Genomic DNA, 25203 nt, shown 5'->3' on the forward strand with positions numbered 1-25203 from the left:
TCTTGAGCCACAGGTGACAATTATCCAAAATTTAATTTAATTTATGCGCAAAATATTGGTTTTCGGGAGTTAATCTACAAAGATTTCTCTTAACCGAATAACCTCCCACTGACTATGGCATATACAAAGCATGATAAATTCCATACAATAGCATCTTAATGTAAATTTACAAATAACTCATGCTATATTCATTTAATAATGGAATTCTAATAAATAAATAAATAAATAAATAATCATGCTCCTCTAATTACAACATATTGCAAACCCAAAAAAAAATATGTTGTATTTAATATTCAAATTATGCCATAACAGAAAGTATATTATACTGAAATTTTTTGGAATTTTCTGGTATTTCCTGGAATTTTAAATAACTAATAAACACACATAAAATCAGAAATAAATATTCCAGATTCTGATAAAATGCTATAACTATACCAGTAAATAGTAAACTACATCAATAGTCTACAATAAAAAATTCAGCCCCAGAAACTTAATCATGCAACACTAGATGCATTTTAAAGCAAAAATAATGCATTATTATTTCAGGAAAAATATTTTTTATTTTCATAAAATTTTCACAATTTTACAGAAGATATAAAATATAATTCCGAGTCTGACGGTACCAACCATGCTTAAAACAAAGCTATACCGAATAAATTATGGCCAATTAACGCAATTCAAAATTTTAAAAAAAAAACAAACAGAGCCTTAGAGTCAAGCCAGCGCGGAAAAAACGGCTCGGCTCAGCTGGCCGCCGCTCAGTGCAACTCGGCGCGAGTCGGCTCAACGCGGCGCGGCGCATGGCGCGTACGTGGCTGCGCACGTGGCGCGGCTCGAAGCGGCACGGCTCGAAGCGGGTGGAAGGGAGGGGACAGCTCGCGCGTGGGAAGCGCGCCTAGGGCGTCTCAGCACGTGAGAGCGCGTGGCGGTTCTGGACGGCGTCATACAGCACGTGAATCACACGTGCCGCCTTCCCGGGTGTTTTCTGGTCCGATTTTTGTACTGTCGGACTCCGTTTTTCACAATAAAAACATTTATGGCATTAAAAATGACATTTAAACAACATAAAAATGAGGTATATCACTCTCTCAATCCAATGGAGTTAAAATGCAAAAAACCGTGCACTTCATCTTCCTCCTCCATTAATATTCATGCATATATCATGTATATATATTTATATAAAAAATATACACATATTTTAATGCATAAAAATAAACACGAAAATACCCATATTTATGGCTCTAACACCAATGGAAATCAAAGTATAAAAAATGCAGCGGATAAAATATTTAGATCATACCTTTAGATGATAGAACCTTGTGGGTAAATCACGTGCTTCTAGAATCTGATAAACCAACCCAGCAGTGAAGTGATATTACAAAATGAATATCACCCACACAAATCACAGTGCAAATGACTTGATCGTTGTTTTTGGGAGAGAGTCAGTATATGGGTAAAACTCAGATCATACGTTGTTTCTCTCTTAATCACCCATAACCATATACCAGATATATAATGTGTTATTATTATCTATCCATATCAGTTAATGGAGATAATATCTGTATCATGAGTGGTTATCCTAAATAGGTTTGAATTCAATTTCAAAACCTATTTGGATAAGGTTCAAATTCAAATTCAAATGGTCATGTCACATGGGCGCCCATTACTAACAAGTTCTTACCTAAACACTCAAATACACCCAAATCCATTGATCTCGCTGCCCTAGTGCTTTGGAGTAAAATGTAGAGCTCGTAAATGTGAACATTTTAATCGGTGAAACTTCCTTTTTTAACTCCGTCAAGAGTTGGGTCTTGCTTTCTTTTTTTTCTACTCTTGAGGTAAGAACTTCTTCAACCTCTTTGTATGATTCTTAGCTTTGTTATGTGCTCCTTGTAAAGTATTGTGATTTTGAGAGCTGGGGGTTTGACTTAGGGTTTGGTTTTTGAAATGTAAAAGAGAGGTTTTCAAATCGGTTCTTGAAAAAGGTTGCGGGAATGAGTATATTGTTGAGTTGTGTTGAAATATTAGATATTTCTCCTAAAAATGGGTTTTTGAAGTAAAATATGTTTTATTGGAAATCATTAGTGTTTGACCTAGGGAAAGATGTTGGGTTTTGAAAAGATAAAATAAATGTATCAGTTGATGATGACAGTGTTGTTAGATATGTATTATCACTTCCATTTTGAAAATTTATGAAATTATAATTGTTGTTGTAGATTTATCTTTTGTATAGAGATATTTGTTTTGGGTTATCAGTAGAGGATAACTTTGATTATTGTAGAAATTGCATGAAGAATAGGTTAAATGAAAAGCATTTACTTATATATTTTGTATTGGATCTAGTCAGGGTTGTGGTTGTGGTTGTGGTTTTATTATGTTAGCCTGTGTGTTCTCGGTAAAAGTCTAAAAACTCGCGCCGTTAGGTGCTGATCATTCTGGTTAGTACTGGTAAAATGGCTTTGGTAGTGCATGTATAGCTTACTGGCCGACATGTACCTAGAGATTCCTAATGTTTTGTATCCACTGCCCTATTTTCTGGTTTAAAAAGTATTGATTTATAAATTGACATATATCTATGGCATCTCATTATTTTGAAAAAGAAAATGTAATGTTTTGGTAAATGGTGTGCATATGCGTTCACCATATGACTTTGTTAAAGTTCATACATTGCGTTCAAGTATCTTTATTAAGCTTTAGCTCTGCTTATGTCGAAAACCAACCTTCAGGTGCTAATGATATACCTCCACTAAAGAGCTTTGGAGGATTGTGAAGCTAAAGGCTCATTTTTGTTTTTTTTTTATTGTAATTATCTTTTGTACAAGACTCATGCTTTTTAAATGATTTGGGACTTGATCCACTTTGTTGTAACTAAGGATTGTCTTCGAAATATGTAGTCATTAGGGCATAAACTTATTTGTACTCTACTTTGTTCCAATTTATTCATACATGTCATATGCTATAGATTTAGGATTTAGGATTTATGAATTTATACATGCATATATCATCTTTTGTATGGAAAAATAATATCAGTGAAAGGTTATTGTTATGTGAGTTTTTGCTTTTTCATTGAATATCATGAGGTCGGTTGTTATTATTATTTTGGAGCGTTACACGTTTCCCATACTGAAATGATACACATTCTAAGTAACATAATACTCGTGCTATGCGCGGGCACAAGTAAATAATCAAAAATTAAATAATAACAAAAAATTAAAGGCTCCAAGACATTGCTTCTTTGAGGCTCAAAGCTATTGCCTCTAATAGCTATAATATAAGCAAAAATATATTTGTGTATGAAAACATTAAAGGCACAAATTTCCGTTGAAACATTGTGAGGCTTTTGTTGATGAAAACGTTTTTCTTAAAACGTAATATTAAAAAAAATGAATTACGATTTTGCTTATATTATGTTAGCCTCAAAGGCGTAAATGTCTATTATATGAATATTTAGGTATATTTTTGTAAGAAAACCATATGCTCTAGCGGAACATATAAAATATGTTCTAGCTCTAACTTCGGAACTTATCTAAAAAATTTATCAGTTAATTAGTGGAAGCATTTCATAATAATAAATTTAAACTTTATATTTAAATTATATCATAATTTGTTATTCTGTATTAAACATAAAAAGTAGTCTAGAAACTGAGTTTAAATTTTTATGCTAATTCTTGGATCAAGTCCTATCTTTGGAGAATTATCTTAGCTTATGTCTAATCAATGAGTTATTTGACTCATTTGTTTATTTAATTATTAAATTGTTGAATATATTTTGAATGATAAATGCCCAATAAATAATTTGCCGCCTAAATTTTTTAAATGCCACATGTATTTCCTTATTTTTGAAAAAATAATTTTTTAATTATATCTTTAAACAAATATTTTGAAAATTTTGAAATTATACAAGATTAGAGCATCTCCAATGGCAAGCTAGGACCAGGGGGAACAACAACGAGGATGACCGGCGGCAAAGAAAAGAGGAGAAAAGATCAAGATAATTGTTGGGTTGGTAGTCTTAGTGAGAGAAAAGAGGAGGAGAAAGAAGAAGAAGAACAAGATTCGGACTCTGTTGCTAGTCGGAGATGGCGGGGAGATGGTTGCACCGTGGGTGAAGAGAGGCTTGCGGTGGTGCCTTCTTTCTTCTTCTCCTCTCTCTCTTTCTCTCTGCTTCTTTCTTCTTCCCCTCTTTCTCTTCTCTGATTTCTGATTCTGTGTCTTTTTTTTTTTTTTTGAAATTTTGCCCCAAAACGACGTCGTTTTGGGCCACCGCAGGAATAGCTGCAAGGAATGACAGCAGAGGATCCAGACTCCAACAATACAATAATAATAATAATAATAAATACTATTTTCCAAATTTTTAGAGATGGAGATATAAGCAAAACCCCCCAAACAGAAAATATATATATATATATATATAAGTAAAAAAAAAAACAACAACAATCACTAAAAAGACTATAATCATAACCACAGTAATCAAATAATTTCAAAGAAATTTCAAGCAATTTCTCATAAATTTCAAGCAAATTTCAAGCAATTTTAGAAATGTAATTTCACAAAAATAAATACTTGGAAAGGGGTTTGAAGTTTCTTTATCTTTTTCACTCAATTTCGTCCTCTTTACCTTCTTTATAATGTGATTTTGTTAAAATTTTGCGATAAATTAGATGAACTTGGATGATGAAGTTTCGAACAAACTTTGATGGATCGAACGAACTTCTACCTCCTTTTGGCCTTTGATGGATTCGAACGAATCCGGATGAAATGAACTCCAACCCAAACACACACAATCGTTGAAGGAGAGAGATGGACAAGTGCTAAAGAACAAGAGAGAATTGAGGTGCGTGAGAGAGAGAGAGAGAGAGAGAGAGAGAGAGAGAGAGAAGTTCTGAGAGATGAAAGGGAGAGAAAATGGAAGAAGTTTATTGAGAAAGAGAGCAAGAGAGAGCTTTGGAGATAAAAGAGAGAGAATTTGGAAGCCTTAGAAATTTCTAAAAAGAAAGAAAGAGAGGCAATGTAATTTATTTTTCAATCTAATTTTAATTTTTCAAACTTTTAGTAGTTTTAGTATTTCTTGTATTTGTAATTTCTAGTATTTCCTTGTCAATGTAATTTTTATATTTCAATTTTTAATGTAGTTAATAATCTTTCTATTTTTTTTTAATTTGGTAGTGGTATCGAATGGTGGAATAAATTATATTTATATTTTCTTTTCAATTTTTTAAAATTTTTATATTTGTTTAGTTAGGTAGAATGTAAATATTTAAGGCCTATGTGGTTTAGTTTAATTATGATTTGAGTGTGAAATTGCGTTTTGAGTTTTGAGTTTTTGAATTATGATTTGAAAAGAAAAATTTTGTTTGGTTATGAGTTTTGAAAATAGTTTTGGAATAATTTGTAATTAATTTTTTTTTTGATTGATTGATGTATAGAATGTGAGATAATATGAGAGGAGAGAGGAGCGACGAGAGAGAAAAAATGATTGATTGATTGATTAATAATAATAAAAAAGAAAGAGTAGAGAAGAGTCTTAAAAGTAATTTTGAGTTGTATTTTAAAATTTTATTTGATTATGAGTTTAGATTCAAATCATAATTTAAAAACAGAATTCAGCTTGCTTAGTTCCATTTTTCCAAAAATACTTTTTAGAAAATTCTACTTTTCCGTATTTTTTTTTGTTTTTACTGAATTTTTTTTAATATTTTAAGCAATTTTTTTACTTTTTAGACTCACCTAACATAAATGCACCTAAAAAGTAAAAAAATTGTAAAAAAAACCTTTTAAAAATTCACTAAATATGAAAATATATATATATATATATATATATCTATATAATAAAGCAGAACGGATTTTGAAAATATATAAAATGTATCAGAGATACATTTCGTTTGAACGGCTAAGATGAATCCTATATTTATATTAATGGTTCAGATCAATTATAATTCCCGCCCAAACATTTCTTTCTGAGTTTTCCAACTACCCACGTCCCCCACCTTCCCTCTCTACCACGTCTCCTTCCCATTTCCTTTTATCTCTCTCCCTCTCTGTTCTTCTTGAACAGAACCACCTAAAACACATGTTTCTCTCTCATTTCCCTTCCTTTCCATCCCATTCTTCTCTGTAATTCCCCATCTCTCTCTCCATCTAAAATGGGTAGTTCTTTGAGCAAGAAAACCATCATTTGTTCCTCTCCAAATGCACTTCCAGACCCACTTCCAAATCAAACCAAGACCCACACTAACCCCCAATTAACAGACACGAAAAAGCCAGAAGAAGAGCCTCTGTTGTTTATCGTTGTTGTCTTTGTTGAAATCGATTCGCCGCTGCTCATCATCACCAGTCGCAAGGTTCCCTCTCTCCCACCCTCGGTTGTTCCTTTCACAAGGTAATTTCGGTCCTCCTCCCTCTCTCTGTTGTATTTTTCAATCCTCTGATTTTGAAATGTTTTTGTTGCTGCTTTAGGGTAGTCGATTTCAACTTTCACCGCTGCTCATCATCACCACTAGCTATGATTTCAATAAGCTGCATAAAATTAGCATAATTGCAGAGCTTCTTCACTCAGATCCGTACGCACTCATCAATGAAGGTGAAAGATCGGGTTTGTAGCCCATCTCCCCACATCTCAAACCTATTGATAGAGGTAAGGGCCTTTCTGCAAAATGCAGCAGGGGCTTTCTCCCTCCCACCTGTGGTTGTCAAATGAAAAGAAAAATAAATTAATAAAAACCCCCAAGGAGAAAAAATAATATGAAGAAGTTACAATCTGAGCTTACCTTTCCACGTTCCAAAAGGCCCGTAGATGTTATGAAAGATGTGTCTCAACTTTTCCAGTGTGATCTCATGTCTCACAGTCATGGACTTGGATTTGTTACTTTCCCAACATTTATGCTATAACTAAAATTATGTATCAAAGCATATTCCAATTTTGTAAGAGAGATAGAACACCACTGTAAACATGAGGGTCTTACCTCATCCGTTTCTCATTTGATGAATAATGTTGAATGTTGTGGTTTCTTGCCTCGAGTCTGCCATGATCCAACGATTTTAATCCCACTGATCCCTCTTAGGGGAGTTTTTTTATTTATTTATTTCGTAGGTTTATTTTTTTTATTTTAATTATTATTATTTAAGGATTGTTTGGGAATGATTAAAATAAATACATTTATTTAGATCATATCATTTCTTTTTATATATAGATTTTTGTAAAAAGTTAAACAAATTTATTATGTTTATTTTAAAATATACAAGATAAATACAATTTTAAAAAAAATTATATATTTTTTATAAAATAAATATGATAAAATTATATCATTATAATTACAAAACTAATTTAATTTTTTTAAAAGTAAAAAAAAGTTTTGGGTATCAACTTTTACCAATCAAACTACACTCCACCCGTATTAACGCCACCACCATTGCCACTAATTAGTATAAATAGTATAATATATACAGCGTATAACATTTTGTGAATTTATATCCAGTGTCGGCCATGGCCTTCCCTGAGCATGGGTCAATAAGGCCATGGCCTAGGACCCCTCAAAAATAGACTCAAAAAATAGGTCTCCTTCTATTATGGTTTAGTATAATATATTAGGTATGTTTTAAGTTAAAAAAAAAATTAAAGAAGGCTCAAATTAACTTAAAATAAATTAACCCATTATCAAATTAAAAGATCTATTTAAAAAAATTAACATTGTTATCCATTGAAAATAGACCCAAAAAATGGGTCCTTCCTATTATAATTTATTGTAATATATTAGGTATATTTTAATTAAATGCAAGATGAGATGGTGGACTCATACACAGCTAATTTGTTGTGGAAACAGTTTTCATGTTAACTCCAAATTTGCTATGGACACCTGGAATATCTTCTCTTTCATACATTTTTGGAGGTTACTAGTTCAGTAATTTTTTTCCCGAATTTTCTTTAGTTTTGCACGGGTGAATCATGGCGGTATCCCAGTGCAAAGGCTTGGCTACTGATGGAAGGAACTACTGGGGTGGTGTAGAGTATTTAGAGAATTCTAATGTAGGATGATGATGATTATAGTTAGTGGTCATTTGTATGGGGTTCCTGAATTCAGTCAGCTTGTGGCATTGTGATTCATGAGAGAGAGAGAGAGAGAGAGAGAGAGAGAGAGAAACTGTTTTAAATGACATTTTATCAATGTTAATAAGATCCAAAGTAGGGTGTATTGTATACGACCTTCGGCATATGCAGAAAAATTCTTTGTTTAATGGGGTGGAAATTAGAATGATATGTATCTTGGTATTATTAGTCAAGAGATCTAATTTTGCTTAAAATTTTGCTTCAGATAACATAATTTGGTGTTTATAAGATATGCGTCAACCATCTTTGTCTTGATCAATGTTTTGACTTACTGTGCAACTAATTCTGTTTAAATTCTTTCCTATGTAATTGTGATAGGATTGGTGCTGCAATGGTGTAATGGTTGACACCTCGCATGGCCAGAGACTTGAAGCTTGGGGAAAGATGGGACCTGAGTGGGTGCAAATACAAGTTCAGAACTTGCCTGGTTAAAAGTAAATCTGTAGGCAATGGGAAAAAGTGAGAATCTTTATTAAAAAAAATCTCTAAATCCCAGAAAAGTTATATATAAAAAAAAATTTAAAACTAATTTGCTATTACTTTGTATCTTGATATAGTGACTTAGTGTCATTTAGTTTTATCAGTTGATATTCCTAATACTAATTTGTTATTACTTTGTATCTTGATATAGACTTAATTAATTCTTCACATCACTACTATTAATTAACAGTTTTAATTGTGTACAACATTTTCTACACCATTGAGTATTATTTTTTGCTTCTTTTCTTTTGTGTAAAACACCATTGGTTACCAGGATGAGTTCAATTTGTTGCCAAATTGGAGTTGTTTTTTTTGATTTATTGTAACAAAAGCGCACCACTGAGTGTTTATGTTAGTTGTTGATTTCGATTTTGTTTTTCCTTTTTTTTTTCTTTCCCTATTAGTTAGTGTCGTTTGGTTTTAATCCTAACATTATTTATACCGTGCCTTTAGGCACGGGCATTCACTAGTATATATATAAAATAGAAGAATTCAGTAAAAAAAAAAAATTGTATTTCTATATATTTATTAATTTTTTAAAATATTTTTTTACAAATTTTTTTATTATCTAAAAAGGGGGGGGGGGGCGAATGTTTAAAATTTAAAAAATATTCACTAAAAATAAAAAAACACGAAAACCAAAAAACCCAATTTTTAAAAAACTTAATCCAGAAAACTAAAACAAAACACATTGATTGAGTTTTGAAAATTGAACCAAACGTTACCTTAATTTTTTTTAGAAAATATTTTAAAAGGTTATAAAAAAAAGAAACAATAAAAAAAATTAGTAAAAATCTATATCCAAATAATACCTATAAAATTAGAGGAAAAGTTTGTTTAGATATGTTAAAAGGACATGTGATCATTGGAGTACCATTACTATAATTTGACAATTTATTACTATTCATTGTCAACTTATAGTAATGACAATACTATTATAGCATTTACCATTAAAAATGCTCTTAGATAGGTCAAATCAATTATCGCAAATTATTTGTCATATTTATAATCGGGTTTAACTTTTCATGGCTCAGGCCTTGTTTGACATGTAATAGTTTTAGTGTAAAAGTCAAAAAATTATTAAAGAAATTAAAAAGCTTATAACTTATACAAAAAAGTCAAAAATTTCATTTTCTCTCTAATTTTTACACATATTTTCATAAAAAATCAAAAAATTATTTCAAATATATTAATTTTTTTATCTCATATTTTAATCAAAAAGTTAGAAAATTAATAAAAAAAACCATCTCATAAAAAAAAAAACCATCTCATAAATTACGGAGAGCCAATTGAAAGGTTAACCATCAACATTTTATTGAATTTTATAAAAGTTTACATTTATTACCATACACTCACCCTTACGCTCTTCCTCTCTCACACATTCATCCCTGCCTCCCCTTTCCTCTCTTTTCCAACCCCATCACCGACGGCTACTGTCACTACCTTATCTGCAAGTCCCCTACTCTCGCCATGAATATCGATTTCCTTTGACTCATTTTGCTCCTCGAAGACCCAAATCATAGCAAGGAAAACAATGAAGTTCTTATGCGATCAGTGATTTTAAAGAATCTAATTGGGTTTAGTTTGAAACAGTGCCGAATTCGTAAGATTTATGGCTATGGTGTAATTCCTTCTTACTGGTAAAGCACCATTACTCAAACATAAAGGTTTATTACCTCTATCAACCGCAAACACAGATATGGACACTGATACCAAACTTGAGACATGGTGATTTTAAAAAAAATAGGAACATAAAAATGGACAAAAAAACAAAAATACAGACACGAACACGGTGAAGGACATGACAATTTTTTTAAATATATATATACATATTTTTTTGCAATGTAAAGTTTCCACACAATCAAAATTAATAAAACTAATATTAATTCAACGTATATTTAAAAGTCACTATATTTAAATAAATAAGTAGAAAAAGAAAAAAGAAATTGATTTAAAGAAAAATATATCATATATTTATTATAAATAATATACAATAGTATTTCCATATTTATTATATATTTACAATAGATAGACAAATGATATATAATAGTATATTTATTATATACGTATTATGGGCATTATGGATAGATAGATGATAGAAACAAGAGAGAGTGCGACGAGAGACGGGAGAGACTTACCAGACCAGACTGTAGATAGAGTTCGATGGGGATGGAGCTTAACGGAGAGATCGATAGAATGCCATCCTCAAACAGGTTCTTCGTTTCTCTCTCTCTCTCTCTCTCTCTCTCTCTCTCTCTCTCTCTCTCTCTCTCTATATATATATATATATATATATATATCTACATATACACATATCTTTTTCCTTCTGATTTTAGATTAGGTCTCTTCTTCTCTTTCTTCGAATTAGGGATTCTATTTAGGGCTTTCTGTGTCCCCTTCACGTCCTGTTGTGTCTTATACCACAAAAAAAAAAAAAACAAAAAAAAAAAAAAAAAAACAAAACAAAAAAAGAAAAAAAGAAAAAAAAACAACAACAAATGGGACATGCCTATACCATATATATCTGTGGTGTATCTTCTTATTCCTGCGTTCGACACCGCTATGACATCCATGCTTCATAGTGATGTTGGTAGTGGCTGATTTCTAGTAGTGATGCTTATGGTTTTTGTTAGAAAAAATTTAGAAGTGAATGAAAATGGACTCCATTTGAATGAACCGATGCAACCTTTCATGGTATCTTTTATATGAAAGGGTGTGACCTTAAGAGTCATGAACCTTATGAATGGTCATAAATACTTCTATAAATACCATCCCCGTGGCATTTATTTTGGATAAGGAGTTTTAAGATTCAAACATTATGTCTAGTCAAGTATAAAGAGATAGTGCATAGTACAAATTGATTCGTTATACACATAAAAGTTGTGCAATTTATGTATGTGGTAATCGTTGTATCCTAGAGGCAGGAGTCCACCAATCACAAGTACCAGAGGCAATGGCGAATTTTTGTCTTAAAGGCATAGTGTTCAAACACTGACCCCAATCACAATCTATTCTAAGTTCTATAGAATTTCTGTAAGAAATTTTGTGTGTTTTATTTTATTATTTATTTGCATTAAATTGATTTTTCAAAAATATTATCCTACAACTTTAAGACATAAATTCTTTATTTGCTTTACAATTTTTGTTTGTAATTTTGTAATACAAATTTATTATTATTTTTTGGTTAAATTATTTTTTTGCAAATTAATTTTTCTACACAATTTGTTTCATGCTTACTGTAAAAACTTCAACATTGTTTTGTTGCTTCTATTTTTTTGGTAATAGTAGAAACAATAAGCATTATTGACTTTTACCTGAAATTGTGTTTAAGTGAGATTTTGTTACTTCTCTATTTTTTCCCGTACACAAGTTTTGTTACAGATTATTTGTTATTGATCTTCTGTGTTTGGATATTTAATCTATGGTTGAGTCAAATTTAATTTATTGTTAGTACAGTATTATTTTGTTATCTACGAGTTCGAGTATCAGAAACTATTTAGAGTATCAGAAATTGTGTAGATAGAAAAGATTCAGAATTTCGTATTCTTGTACAATAGTAGAATACGTTTCTGATTTGGCGTGTAAGGACAGATTTTACAAATTTGTTTTGTGATTTATACAAGCAGTATATTTTCATTTATGTTCTTATCTTGTGTAGTTTTTCCTTTCTGTGCATGTTCTTCATATATATCTGAGTATAATTTTTTTTTTTTTAATATATATTTTGTATACAGAATTGGCATATGTCATAACAAATTGAAAGTAAGCTTATGTTTGTTGTTAATGTTAAAATGTATACATGTGATTAATATTTGTCAAACGATTTGAGTTTTGAAATCGTTTTCTGAAATTTGTTGAATTGGCTTGTATACCATTGTTTATTTCGTTATATACATGGTTACTATCAATTTTGAAATCAAATTGTTATTCCTTTTTATAATGAAACCAAACACTAGTGAGTGGGTGTCTTTACACAACACTGATATATCACTTTTCTTTGTAGTGTTTCATACCGTTTACACTACAAGAAATATAGGTTTTGGCGGCATTTTTTTAACGACACTTTTTAAAACGTCGCTTTTCGTAATATTTAGCGGCGTTTTAAAAACGTCGCATATTTCAGTAAATAAAACGGTGCCGTTTTGTAATAGAAGGCGTTGAGACACGCCTCCAAATGCGTTAGACCTCACGCGCCTCTTTTAAATCTGCAAATAATTGTTAAAGCCTATGTAAACCCTTATTTTGAATACTCACGGCTTCAAATCTCGCCTCTCTCACAACCCTCTTTCTTCATCTCACGATGTTGCTCCAGAGTGGTGTCTCTCTCTCTCTCTCTAGATCGATCTCTCGCTGTTAACCCTCTAAGAGATTCATCTTTCATCTTTGAGATTCAGAGATTTAGATCGGTCTCAGTGATTTCATCTCAAAGCGATTTCAATTTCGAAGCCCCACAGCGGTGTTTCTCTTTCTCTCTCCCTAGATCTCTCTCTATCAACCCTCAGAGTTTCATCTCTGAGATTCAGAGATTCAGTCGGTCTCAGTGATTTCGTCTCAGAGCGATTTCGATTTCGAAGCGCCAGAGCAGTCTCTCTCTCTCTAGATCTCTCTCTCTGTCAACCCTCTCAGAGATTCGTCTTTGAGATTCAAAGATTCAGATCAGTCTCAGTGATTTCATCTCAAAGCGATTTCGATTTTGAAGTTCTCTCTCTTGATTTCGAAGCTCCAGCGAGGTATCGATTTCTCTCTCTCTCAAGCTCTTCCTTCGCGTCTCTCTCGATTTGGTATTTATTTTCTTGGAAAATCTATTCAATTTCTTCTTTTGTTTGCTTTGTCATTCTACCTTAATATGTTGTGTTTTTGTTTTGAGAAAATGCCAAATGTGCTTGTGATTATGACATTTGTTGGATTTGAGATCATTTTTGGACTTAGTTGATTATTTAGTTTTCTCAGATGGTGATCACAATGGCGGACGTTCTACTCATTCTGCTCATCTTGTTGAGGAAAAGTTGTCTGGCTCTTTCTCTATGAAGTATGGATTATTTCCCTCTCCGTAGTTATTTTATAATTTGGTTTCTTAATTTGTTCGAGTTTTCCTTGTGTAAATTAAGTTGCTAAAAGTACCTTGGAATGGCAGATAAACAAGCTAGTGGATATTGCTCGATCTGTAGCCAATGTAAACACTAACGACTACAGTGCCTTGGAGTATTTGCTTGACCGTCTAGAAAACCTAAAAAAAAAAAGGTCCTTCTCTCTGCTTTTATTTTCAGATTTTGTGGTTTACCATCCTGTCATCCTGTAATAGTTTTGAGTGCAAAATATTTGTTAAGATTGCATTTTGTACCTCTTCATATCTTCTGCGTTGGTTTTGTACTATTGAAACTAACAACGAGATTTTTTGGGATGTAATATGCAGTAATTTAGTTGCCAATAACTTCACAATAGAAAGTTCGAACAACAGGTGATTCTCTCGTTGCTGTATTTTTTTGACCTTGTTCAGTAGCCTTTGAACACTCAATGTTGCTAAAGGAAATTTCAGTCATTTTCCATTATATTGTTTAGTGTTTAACACCATAAGCTAGTAACCAGCACCTTTATCAGTAGTCAAACATGCATGTGCTTGATGCTGCTTAGATTCACCAGATATAACACCTTTATAATCAATTTGCATTCTTTGTCTGCTTTTAGTGTTCTGCCTTCAGGATTGAGCTGTCTTCAAAGGAACTTTCCCTGCCATCGTAGTGTTCCTGTCTGTAAGTGCCTTCATGACCCTTCTTTTGAAGACAGCTCAATCCTCACCAATGGATATAGTAATACTATTAATTAGATGTCGTTCTGTTGAACGGCTATCAGCATTTTTAGCAAGGTAATGTATAATTGAACCCATTAAAATGCGTTGAACCCATATAATGCATATGAATAAGGAGTTATGCATGGCTGATTTTGATTTTTGTTAATTGAAAGCACATTTCCAAGCCCAAATCTGACGAATTCCTCTTTCCCATTGGCTTACAGATTCCAACTTTGCAGTCAAGTGTGGTGTTCTAGTAATCAGATTATATATGAGAGGGATAATGAGACTCTGGGTCCGGCTACATATTATGTGACTAACTAGATGAAATCATTTAATTAAAGTGCTTCATGGAATTAACATACATATGCATGATATTTTTGTTCAAGGTGCTTCATGGAATTAACATACATATGCATGATATTTTTAGGTGAAGTAGACACATTTAATTAACATGAATCGGTCATAAAATTAGAAATCTATCTTATTGTGCATGTGCTAACTAGATGAAATCATTATGCATGTATTAGTCATACTGATGTGATAGTGAAAGAATTATGGTTTGAGTTAAATTTGAAAATAGATTTCATCTGCTTGTGTTTTACAATTATGGTTTGAGTTAAATTTGAACAATTTCATTTCCATCTGGTGCCAAAACTTACATAATTTTGTTATTTTGGCTGATGTTTCTTTTTTACATTTTTATAAATTTGGTTTTCAGAATCATAGTTTAATAATTTTTCTTAGCGGGTATAGTCTAATAATTTTTCTTGAAGGTTGTAATTTAAGGTAGAATCATAGTTTTGGGTTTTACCATCCAACTATGAATGAAACTACCAGAAGGTGATGCATGAGGGTTATTGGAACTTATCTGCTATTCCATGTGGGATATTCATGAAAGATCTATATTCATGAACTTATCTCTACTTCATGTTGAGAATTGAAACAATAGTTGTTTGGTACTCCCACTGTCCCACTTTGTGTCTGTCTTAATGATTTTTGGAAGTCTTGTTGTTTATGTGTCTTGGTTTGGAAAGAAAAAAAAATGATTTTAACATTACCTTATATTATCTCTTCTTTACATTTATGTTTAAACACATGCACAATCCCAAAAGATTTATTCAAATGAGCAAGGATATTTTTTTTTTTTGTAAATTTATGGTTCAAAGATTCTGTCTTTAAAATTTTGTGCATTGTCAAGTAGCACACAAAATGGGACGGAGGGAGCAGTGATGTAGGAAGTCACTGCTGCAGCATGTGTTTCCTAGACTATAAACAATTGGTATTTAGTTCTCAAGGTCAAACCTTAACTCCATCTGTATCTTATTTTGTATTTCAAATTGTTGAAACCAAATTCATTTTTCACAAGTTTTGTGGAGTTTGGCATTCCTAAGATGATTTGCAACTTGTGCTTTACTGAAGGTACTCTTTTTCCTCTCAATGTTTTACAGGTTGAGCTATCTTCATTCCAAGAAGATTGTCCACAGAGATGTGAAGACAGAGAATATGCTTCTGGACAAGACTCGTACAGTTAAAATAGCTGACTTTGGTGTTGCTCGTGTTGAGGCTTCAAATCCTAACATCGTGTCAATGAAAAGTATTGACATCAGCTATTGACCTTGTGTTGCTCGTGTTGACATCAGCTGTTGTCCGCCAGGTACAGAAAAATGTTTGAAATGTGCATTTGCATATGTTGACCTTGTTTTTGCTTCTACAAAGATATGAAACATTGAACTTTACTGATTCTTTCATTTTTTCTCTCTACTTTTTTTGCCTATTCATTTGAATGTTTAGGAAAAAGAAGTCTTGTCTTGTCTTTTTTGGGGGGTTGGCGTTTTGATATTTATGTGGATTTTGTTCTTTAGGGTTTTCAATCTCTGTGAGAAGATAAGCATCATAATTTTGAATAAAGAGGTACCCTCTCTCTCTCTCTCTCTCCCTCTCTCTTGTCCATGATCATCAGTGTTTTGTATGTATTTTGTTTGTGCATGTGAAATTTGTGTGTATATGTCAAGGATTGGATACATTTTTTTCTGCTGTATGTTTGATTTAGTGAACATTCAATATTTGAAGACGTCAATATTATTCATCAAAAATGAGTTCTTTATTTATGTGGTATTTTGTTTTATTTGTCGTTCTGGCTTTATAGTTTGTAAGTTAGTTTATTCAAGGGTTTTAACATTGGCTAATCAACTTGCTTTGGTGTAATGATTCTGAATGAATTACTATAACTGAGTGAGTTTATCTTTAGTTTGTTCTTTGGAAGCTTCTTCAGTTTTAGTGTGACGCTTGTGGGAAAAGCTCATTCATTGTTTGCTTGACTTATCAATTTGCTTGAGTATACATGAGTAGTTGCTATACATGAAGACATTGTTGTAATGCTTGATTATTTATCAGGTTCAACTGTTATTAATAGAATTGGTCTATGATATCTAATGAGAAAAACAGAAGAAACTGTTCTAGGATATTGATTAATGTGGTAGATGTTCATTTTACATGTAGATGTTCAATTTGAATTTTGTTACACCAACTTTGATTTATTATTTATTTATTTGGGTTTAAACAATGAAAAGGGATGTGATGCATCAATCCTACTAGATGGGAGCAACAACGAGAAAACTGCATTTCCTAATCTAAGTGTAAGGGGCTTTCACATTATTGATGCAGCAAAAGCTGCTGTTGAGGCAGTGTGTCCTGGAGTAGTTTCATGTGCTGATATCATTGTTATGGCTGCCAGAGATGTAGTGTCTTTGGTGAGTAATGTGTCCCCTCTCTCTCTCTCTCTCTCTCTCTCTCTCTGCTATTAATCAACATATAATGATGTGATAACTTACAATGGTGGTTTATATTGGGTTGGGTACATGTAGGCTGGAGGAAATAGATACGCGGTGCAAACAGGGTGAAGAGACGGTCTTGTATCTCTAGCTCAAAATGTGGATCTCCCAGCTCCTTTTATATCCGTGTCTGATTCCATCAATGTATTTGCCAATAAAGGACTTGATGTCATCGACATGGTTTATCTTCTTGGTAATTTACCTTCGCCGCCTTTATTTCTCATCTAGTAATGCTAAACAGTAAAATTTCACAGCAAAATGCTTCGAATATAGTGCTGTCATCACTGCTTCTCAAGTGATTTATTTGATATATGCACGACAAATCAATTGTTTGTTAATGACTAAGTGACTATTTTATATAGGTGGTCACACTGTTGGAGTTGCACATTGTTCACTCTTCGAAGATCGTCTCTATAATTTTCAAAACAGTGGAAAGCCTGACCCGATCATGAATCTCGTGCTGTTAGAGATTTTGAAATCTCGGTGTCCTCAAAATGCAACAGTTGATAACACTGCTGATCTTGATGAGAACCCTGTGAGTGCCTATGTTGTGGATAATTCTTATTACCAGCAAATACTACTAGGAAAAGGTATTCTTCAAATTGATCAAGAGTTGGCGTTGGATCCACAAACCACTGACACAGTGAAATACGCAGCAGTCGTGGGATATGATTTCCAAATCAAATTTATGCTGCTTTTGAATGGTTTTGACATCCTCTATGCTTGTTCAGAATGGCTGTTATTCTCTAGTTGGGATTTCAGAAGTGACAAACCTGCACGATCACACCAACACAAATTAGTGTTATGTTCAGATCATGGATTTATCAAGTGGAAAAAAAAAGAGTCTTATTTCACTTCATTTTCTTCTTGACTTTTCCCACCACAAGTCAATGATCGAAATATAGCCCAAGGAAAAAGCTGTTAAAATTGATTGTAGGACCTTAGGCTTGTGGCAAGAAATTTCTGATAAACTTGTTCTCTAGGAATAAGAAGCTCTGTTTCATCAACTGTTAGGACAATAGGATGATGAGTGTTTGTTTTTACCATGAATGCTCTTTCTTTTCAAAGCTATCTGCTATGTAAATATACCAAATATCTACGATTTTTCCCTTTCAAGTAGTGATGTGGCTATGAATTATTTTAATGACACCCCACGTTTTTCTCTATCTGCATGCTTGTATTGCGTGTTCATTGAAGCCATCAGTTGACTGGATTGCAGCTTCAGACCTTGAAGATGAAACTGCAAAATTGGTAACAGTGTTTCTCTCTCCAAACCCTCAAATCTCTCACCAACTTATTTCAATTTGAGAAACACTACAGTCTCAGAGAAACCAATCCCCCAAATCTCTGACTCACTCACTCACTCGCTCTCTCTCTCTCTCTATTTGCTGCAGGTACAAAAGATGGCTAATGAAACCGGTCTGGACTTCAGTGATCAGATTATCTTACTTGAGAATAAGTACCATCAGGTTTGACAATAATGCATTCCCATAGTTTACATTTGTCTCTTGAGTTTAAAGCTTTTAAGTCTAACAGTTTCCTAAAGGTAACTTAATTATGCTATAATAATTTAGAAAAATCTGGGTATGTAATCTAAGCATCAATTTACTTTAAAATCTTATTGGATTCAAATCAGTGGCGACTCCAGGTTTTTATAAGGATGGGGTTCACTCCAAAAACTTAAGTTCCCCAATTTTTAAGAGAAAAAAAAATTAAACTAATTAAAATTTAAACTTCTTCAACTTCAAGTAAAATAAACTTTTAATAAAATACTAGTGTCTTAACAAATCAAAAAAATATGTAAACTTCTACAATTGCATTCAATGAGGTGCCATTTTTTGAAATTTTTGCATGATAAATTCATTGTCAATAGTGTCAAACACATCATTTTCTATATATATTATCAAGCAATCATTCAACCACTGATTTGTTGGGGTCAATTGATTATTAAGTAAAAAATTTACCATTAAAAAAAAAAAAATCAAAAGCTTTTGGCAAGCTGATGGAGAGATGGCTCCCCATCAGTTGCTTGGTAGAGTCGGCCATGATTCAAATTGTTTGATTATTCTTTGAGTATTTATTTTCTATTGTGACTATACAAAATGCTTTAATTACAGAACTTGCACTTGCTTGTCCTGTCCTTATACTGAAAATTGGGTAAGCATTGAATCTTGTTGCGCATCCTACTACAGTATTCTTCCATATTTTTTTTCTTCATGAATTGCTAGTGGCATTCAAGTTTTTGAGACATTTATTTATGTACAACGAGTGATGGGCATGCTTACTCTTCTATACCAATGCTGTAGATTTTCCATTTGTACCCAATGTTTATTCATGCAGAGGCATAAGGGCTTTGTTTGCTCAGAAACTATTGTTGGGTGATTTTAATCTATAGAGGAATTTGAAACCTTGTAAACCATTCTCCAACCAAATTTTAATGTCTCATAAAATTCTACATGTTCAAGCATCTCTTGGAAGAAAAAAAGAAGGAAAAATTAGTTGGGAAAGTAGAAGGGTTATGTGGATTCACATTAAGATTTTCTCAAGTATATTCCTTGTTTTGTTGGTCCAAACCATCTGCCTGTACTTGTGGTTGAAGTGATATTGGTGTGTTTAATGCTTGTAATTTTATCATCTCAGTGTTGATTCCTCTTTTTTTTTTTTTTTCCCCATAAAAATGGAGTCAAAAACAAAAGGAACCCACCTCCTCACAAAAGGGAAGTAGAATTTGGAGAAAACAAAGAAAAATTGAACATTTGGAGTTTCAAATTTATTTTAGTGCTTTTAGATGGCTACATGATTTTGTTAGACTGATATTGGACATGTTTCAATTGATGCCGGAACCTGTATCATAGCTAGATAGGGGCACTTTAAATTTTACATATATATGTGTGTGTGTGTGTGTGTTTATGTATTTCATAGGTAACATAGACTTAATAAGGCTAATTCTTTTATGTGTATTTCATAGGTAACAGAGACCACATGGTGGGTTGGGTTAAGTCACAGTTCCGCAGCCTTCTTGTTAAGGTTAGTGTCTTGATCTCATTTTAGATTATTAACTTCTTGTTGATAACTACTGTGATTGTTTAGGCAACTACATTTGTATTCTCTGTACTTACTGGTTGTGTGGTAAATTTGTCCTTGTTAACACCTATTTTGGTGAATGCTTGGTAGGTGACAGCACAAGATGTGTCGACCATGCTGAGATGTGAACAAAGGACCATCATCTTCCTTATAGAACCCGGGAATTTTTGTTTCTTAGTAGATGCTTTCATAGTACTTGTATGTATAATTTGTTTGAATTGCATCTTTTGTGCCGATTTGTTTTGTAATAACTTTCAACTTACCACTAGGTACTAAGTTAACTTTATTTCATCTTGGAATTGAAATATTTTTGCGTATTGAGAAGCATGAATTGATCTAGTATTATGTTTACCTAAATTTAGTCAATATATTGTATATTTTTCATCTTTATAAAAGGGATTTTTTTTGGGTTAAATCTCACAGAATTAGCACAATTTATTTTTTTTTTTTTAAAAAAAATAAAGTTATAACGGCGTTTTTAAACGCCACTGTAGAATACTAACGGTTATATTTTTAAAATAAAAATGATCTATCACGGCGTTTTTAAAACGTCGCTAATGTGGAGTGACGTCATTGTATCATTATGCAGCACATTTAGCGGCGTTTTTTAAAACGTCGCCTATACTGATGTAGCGACGCTTTTAAAGCGTCATAAAGTTACAGCGACGGCCGCATCTTCGGCGTTTGGTATTAAACGTCACAAAAACAATTAGCGGCGTTTTTGATAGCTATAGCGGCGTTTTTTAAACGCCACTAAAAGTTTAATTTCCAGCAGTGTTAGCTCTCACTAAAGAATTTAAGAAAATGAAACCATCATAGTTTCACGGGAGATTAGATCCGTTGAAAGCCGAAGCGTGGGTCCTCGGCATTGAGAAATTATTCGAAGTGTTCCCCTGTTCAGAGACTCAGAAAGTGCTTCTAGCCACCTTTATGCTAGAAGACGAGGCAAGAAGATGGTGGATGTTGATGCGAGAAAACCATATGGATGTTAACTGGGTAAGGTTTCTAGAAATATTCTATGACAAGTACTTTTCGCAGTGTGTCCGGGATAGGAAAGTGGCAGAATTCATGGAACTCAAGCAAGACAGGATGGCTGTAGTTGAGTATGAGGCCAAATTCACTGAATTGGCCAGGTTTGCACCACACGTAATTGACACGGACTATAAGAAAGCAAGACATTTTGAAGGTGGGCTCCGCAATGACATCCTAGAGAGGGTGAATGTCCTGAAATTGGAAACCTACATTGGGGTGCTTGACAGAGCCATCATATCAGAGGCTAACATAGCCAGACAAGCTAAGCCAGTGACAGAATGGAAAGACAACAAAAGACAAGGTTTCTTTTCGAAGAAGAAATTTCTGAAAAAGCAAAACACGGGCTCCTCAAATACTTCGAGTTCTTCCCGAGACGTAGCTCCCATGTGCAATATTTGTAGCAAAAGGCACCGTGGAGTCTGTTACCGTGCATTAGGAGCCTGTTTCAAATGTGGGTAGCAATGGCACATAGCCCGAGAATGTAATCAGAACAGTGGGAAACTAGCAGCTAGTTCCACTGCATCGGTTTCGAAGCCGGGGAACACTTTGAAATCTGCTACTGCTGGGGATACAGTGAGACAGGGGAGAGTCTTTGCACTTGTTTCGGGCGATACACGGAATGCCAATGCTGTTGTCTCAGGTACTATTTCAATATGTAATTAGGATGCCTTTATATTAATTGATTCTGGATCAACGCACTCATTTGTAACATATACATTTGCATCCAGACTGAATAGACCCCTAGAGTTATTGCCATATTTGTTATGTGTCTCCGCTCCATTAGGGGAGTCTGTGTTATGTGATTATATATATATCGGTTTTGTGACATGCATATCGAGGATGCTACCCTATATGTAGATTTGTTGCCCTTGAAATTTAGACATTTCGATGTAATTTTGGGCATGGATTGGCTGACCAAGTACTGTGCCACCATAGACTGTGTGACAAAAAGGGTTGTATTTAACCTACCAGAACAGAAAGAGATTGTGTTTGTGGGTAACGGGGAAGTGCCTCCACCTTATTTGATATCCGCAATGAAAGCATGTAAACTGACTAGGAAAGAGTGCCAAGGTTATTTGTGCTACGTGTTGTCTGAACAATCTGAGAATGTTGAATTGAATAATATTGCTATCGTTAGAGAATTTCCGGATGTGTTTCCGAATGAGTTACCAGGGGGGTTGGTAGACAGGGAGATCGAGTTTACCATTGAAACTGTGTCAGGCACCCAGCCTATTTCTAAAACTCCCTACAGAATGGCTACTGCCGAAATGAAAGAATTAAAGGAACAGTTGCAAGACCTTCTTGATAAAGGGTTTATCCGGCCTAGCACTTCGCCTTGGAGTGCACCAGTGTTATTTGTAAAGAAGAAGGATGGTACTTTGCGCCTGTGCATTGATTACCGGGAATTGAACAAGGTAACGATAAAGAACAAATATCCCTTACCCCGTATTGACGACTTATTTGACCAGTTGCAGGGATCACAGGTGTTTTCTAAGATTGATTTGAGATCCGGGTATCATCAGCTGAAAGTTAAGGCAGAGGATGTTGAGAAAACCGCATTCAGAACGAGGTATGGTCATTTTGAGTTTCTTGTTATGCCGTTTGGAGTGACTAATGCTCCGGCAGCATTTATGGACTTAATGAATAGAATTTTTAAAACCTACCTTGATGAGTTTGTTGTAGTCTTCATCGATGATATTTTGATATACTCTAAAGATAGACTTGAACATGAACATCATTTGAGGACTGTCGGGAAAGGAAACTATTTGCTAAATTAAAGAAATGTGAGTTTTGGTTGGATGAGGTTGTTTTCTTAGGGCACGTGATCAACAAGGAAGGAATTTCAGTGGACCTGCAGAAGATAGAGGCAGTTGTGAATTGGCCTACACCGACCAATGTGACAGAAGTTCGTAGCATCATGGGCTTGGCGGGGTACTATAGGAGGTTTTTGAAGGACTTTTCGAAATTAGCAGTGCCTCTTCCCAACTGACACGCAAGGGGCAACCTTTTGAGTGGAACGAAGAAAGGGAATCAGCCTTTCATGAATTGAAGACAAGATTGACTACTGCACCAATTTTAACTACTGCACCAATTTTAACACTACCTTCAGGTACGGAAAATTTCGTAATCTTTAGTGATGCATCTTATAAGGGTTTGGGTAGTGTGTTAATGCAGAACGGAAAGGTTATTACTTACGCCTCCCGACAGTTGAGGCCACACGAGAAGAGCTACCCAACACATGACCTTGAATTGGCCGCAATCGTCTTTGCTTTGAAAATCTTGCAGCACTATTTGTATGGGGCAAAGCGTGTAAATCTTTAGTGATGCATCTTATAAGGGTTTGGGTAGTGTGTTAATGCAGAACGGAAAGGTTATTACTTACGCCTCCCGACAGTTGAGGCCACACGAGAAGAGCTACCCAACACATGACCTTGAATTGGCCGCAATCGTCTTTGCTTTGAAAATCTTGCAGCACTATTTGTATGGGGCAAAGTGTGAAGTCTACACGGATCATAAGAGCCTGAAATACTTCTTTACGCAGAAAGAGTTGAATATGCGTCAGAGAAGGTGGCTGGAACTAATAAAAGATTACGACCTAGAAATTCAGTACCACCCCGGGAAAGCTAATACAGTTGTTGACGCCTTGAGCAGAAAATCAACGGGGAGTATAGCCTGTTTGCTTACTGAACAGAGAGAGATCTTGCAAGATTTTGAGAAATCTGAAATTGAAGTGGTAATGTGTGAACAGGGCGGATTGATAGCCGCTATTACAGCCGAGCCGGCGATCATTGATGAAATTAAACGGAAACAGAAAGAGGATGAGTACCTCAAGAAAGTGATTGACGAATTCGAGGCAAGCCCGAAAGTAGAATTCAGTATTGAGAATGAAATGTTGAAATTCCGAAATCGGATATGTGTCCCAGATATCCCAGAATTAAAGAAGAGGGTTTTAGATGAGACCCACAGGTCCATATTTGCTATGCATCCGGGTAACAATAAAATGTATCGGAATTTGAAACAAACCTATTGGTGGCCTAAAATAAAGAAAGAGATTGCAGAATATGTGTCCAAGTGCCTACAGTGTCAGCAAGTTAAGATTGAACATCAGAAACCAGGCGGCCTACTTCAACCTCTCCCTATTCCTGAATGGAAGTGGGAACATGTGACTATGGATTTCGTTGTTGGCCTACCCCAGACTTCTCGAGGTATGGATTCTGTTTGGGTTATAGTTGATAGACTGACTAAGTCTGCACATTTTTTGCCTGTCAAAACTACATTTACTGCTTATAGATTGGCTACCATTTATGTTGATGAGATTGTTCGTTTACACGGAGTGCCAGTATCTATTGTATCGGATAGAGATCCGAAATTTGTGTCTAGACTATGGAAGAGTTTACTGGAAGCTATGGGAACAGAACTAAGGTTCAGTATTGCCTTTCACCCACAGACAGACGGGCAATCAGAACGAACAATTCAAACTTTGGAGGATATGCTTCGCATGTGTGCTTTGGATTTCTAGGGGAGTTGGGAAGATTATTTGCCACTTGCAGAATTTGCTTATAATAACAGCTTCCACTCCAGCATCGGTATCGCACCATACGAGGCTTTGTATGGTAGGAGGTGTAGATCACCTATTTGTTGGACAGAGGTCGGGGATAGAGCGTTGCTTGGGCCCGAAATTGTGCAAGACACATCTGAGAAAATCAAGACTATTCGTCAAAGGCTCAAAACAACTCAGGATCGGCAAAAGAATTATGCAGATGTTCGGAGAAGACCTCTTGAGTATGAGATTGGTGACCATGTGTTCGTCCGTGTTTCTCCGATGAAAGGCCATGTCCGATTTAGGAAAAAGGGCAAGTTGTCGCCCCGCTACATTGGAC

General features: G+C 34.2%; 2 long non-coding RNA genes and 1 pseudogene across 3 annotated transcripts; all 3 read left to right on the forward strand.

The window, feature by feature from the left end:
- The first annotated feature begins 5987 nt into the window (after positions 1–5987).
- LOC114272014 (uncharacterized) lies at positions 5988–8951 on the forward strand. The gene is made up of 3 exons (XR_014345752.1): positions 5988–6379; positions 6457–6634; positions 8423–8951. It is a non-coding gene; the product is annotated as an uncharacterized LOC114272014 (long non-coding RNA).
- A 4533-nt stretch (positions 8952–13484) lies between these two features.
- On the forward strand, positions 13485–14338 carry LOC145804136 (uncharacterized). Its single transcript, XR_014345753.1, has 4 exons — positions 13485–13613; positions 13719–13825; positions 13998–14042; positions 14270–14338. It is a non-coding gene; the product is annotated as an uncharacterized LOC145804136 (long non-coding RNA).
- Positions 14339–14382: 44 nt separating this feature from the next.
- LOC145803520 (peroxidase 60-like) lies at positions 14383–18097 on the forward strand (annotated as a pseudogene). Its single transcript, XR_014345534.1, has 5 exons — positions 14383–14447; positions 15824–15969; positions 16875–17125; positions 17240–17399; positions 17569–18097. The product of XR_014345534.1 is annotated as a peroxidase 60-like (transcript).
- Positions 18098–25203: the final 7106 nt, after the last annotated feature.

The sequence above is a fragment of the Camellia sinensis genome, chromosome 12 (assembly GCF_055761805.1).
Source record: "Camellia sinensis isolate YWXY chromosome 12, ASM5576180v1, whole genome shotgun sequence".
Taxonomy (NCBI): domain Eukaryota; kingdom Viridiplantae; phylum Streptophyta; class Magnoliopsida; order Ericales; family Theaceae; genus Camellia; species Camellia sinensis.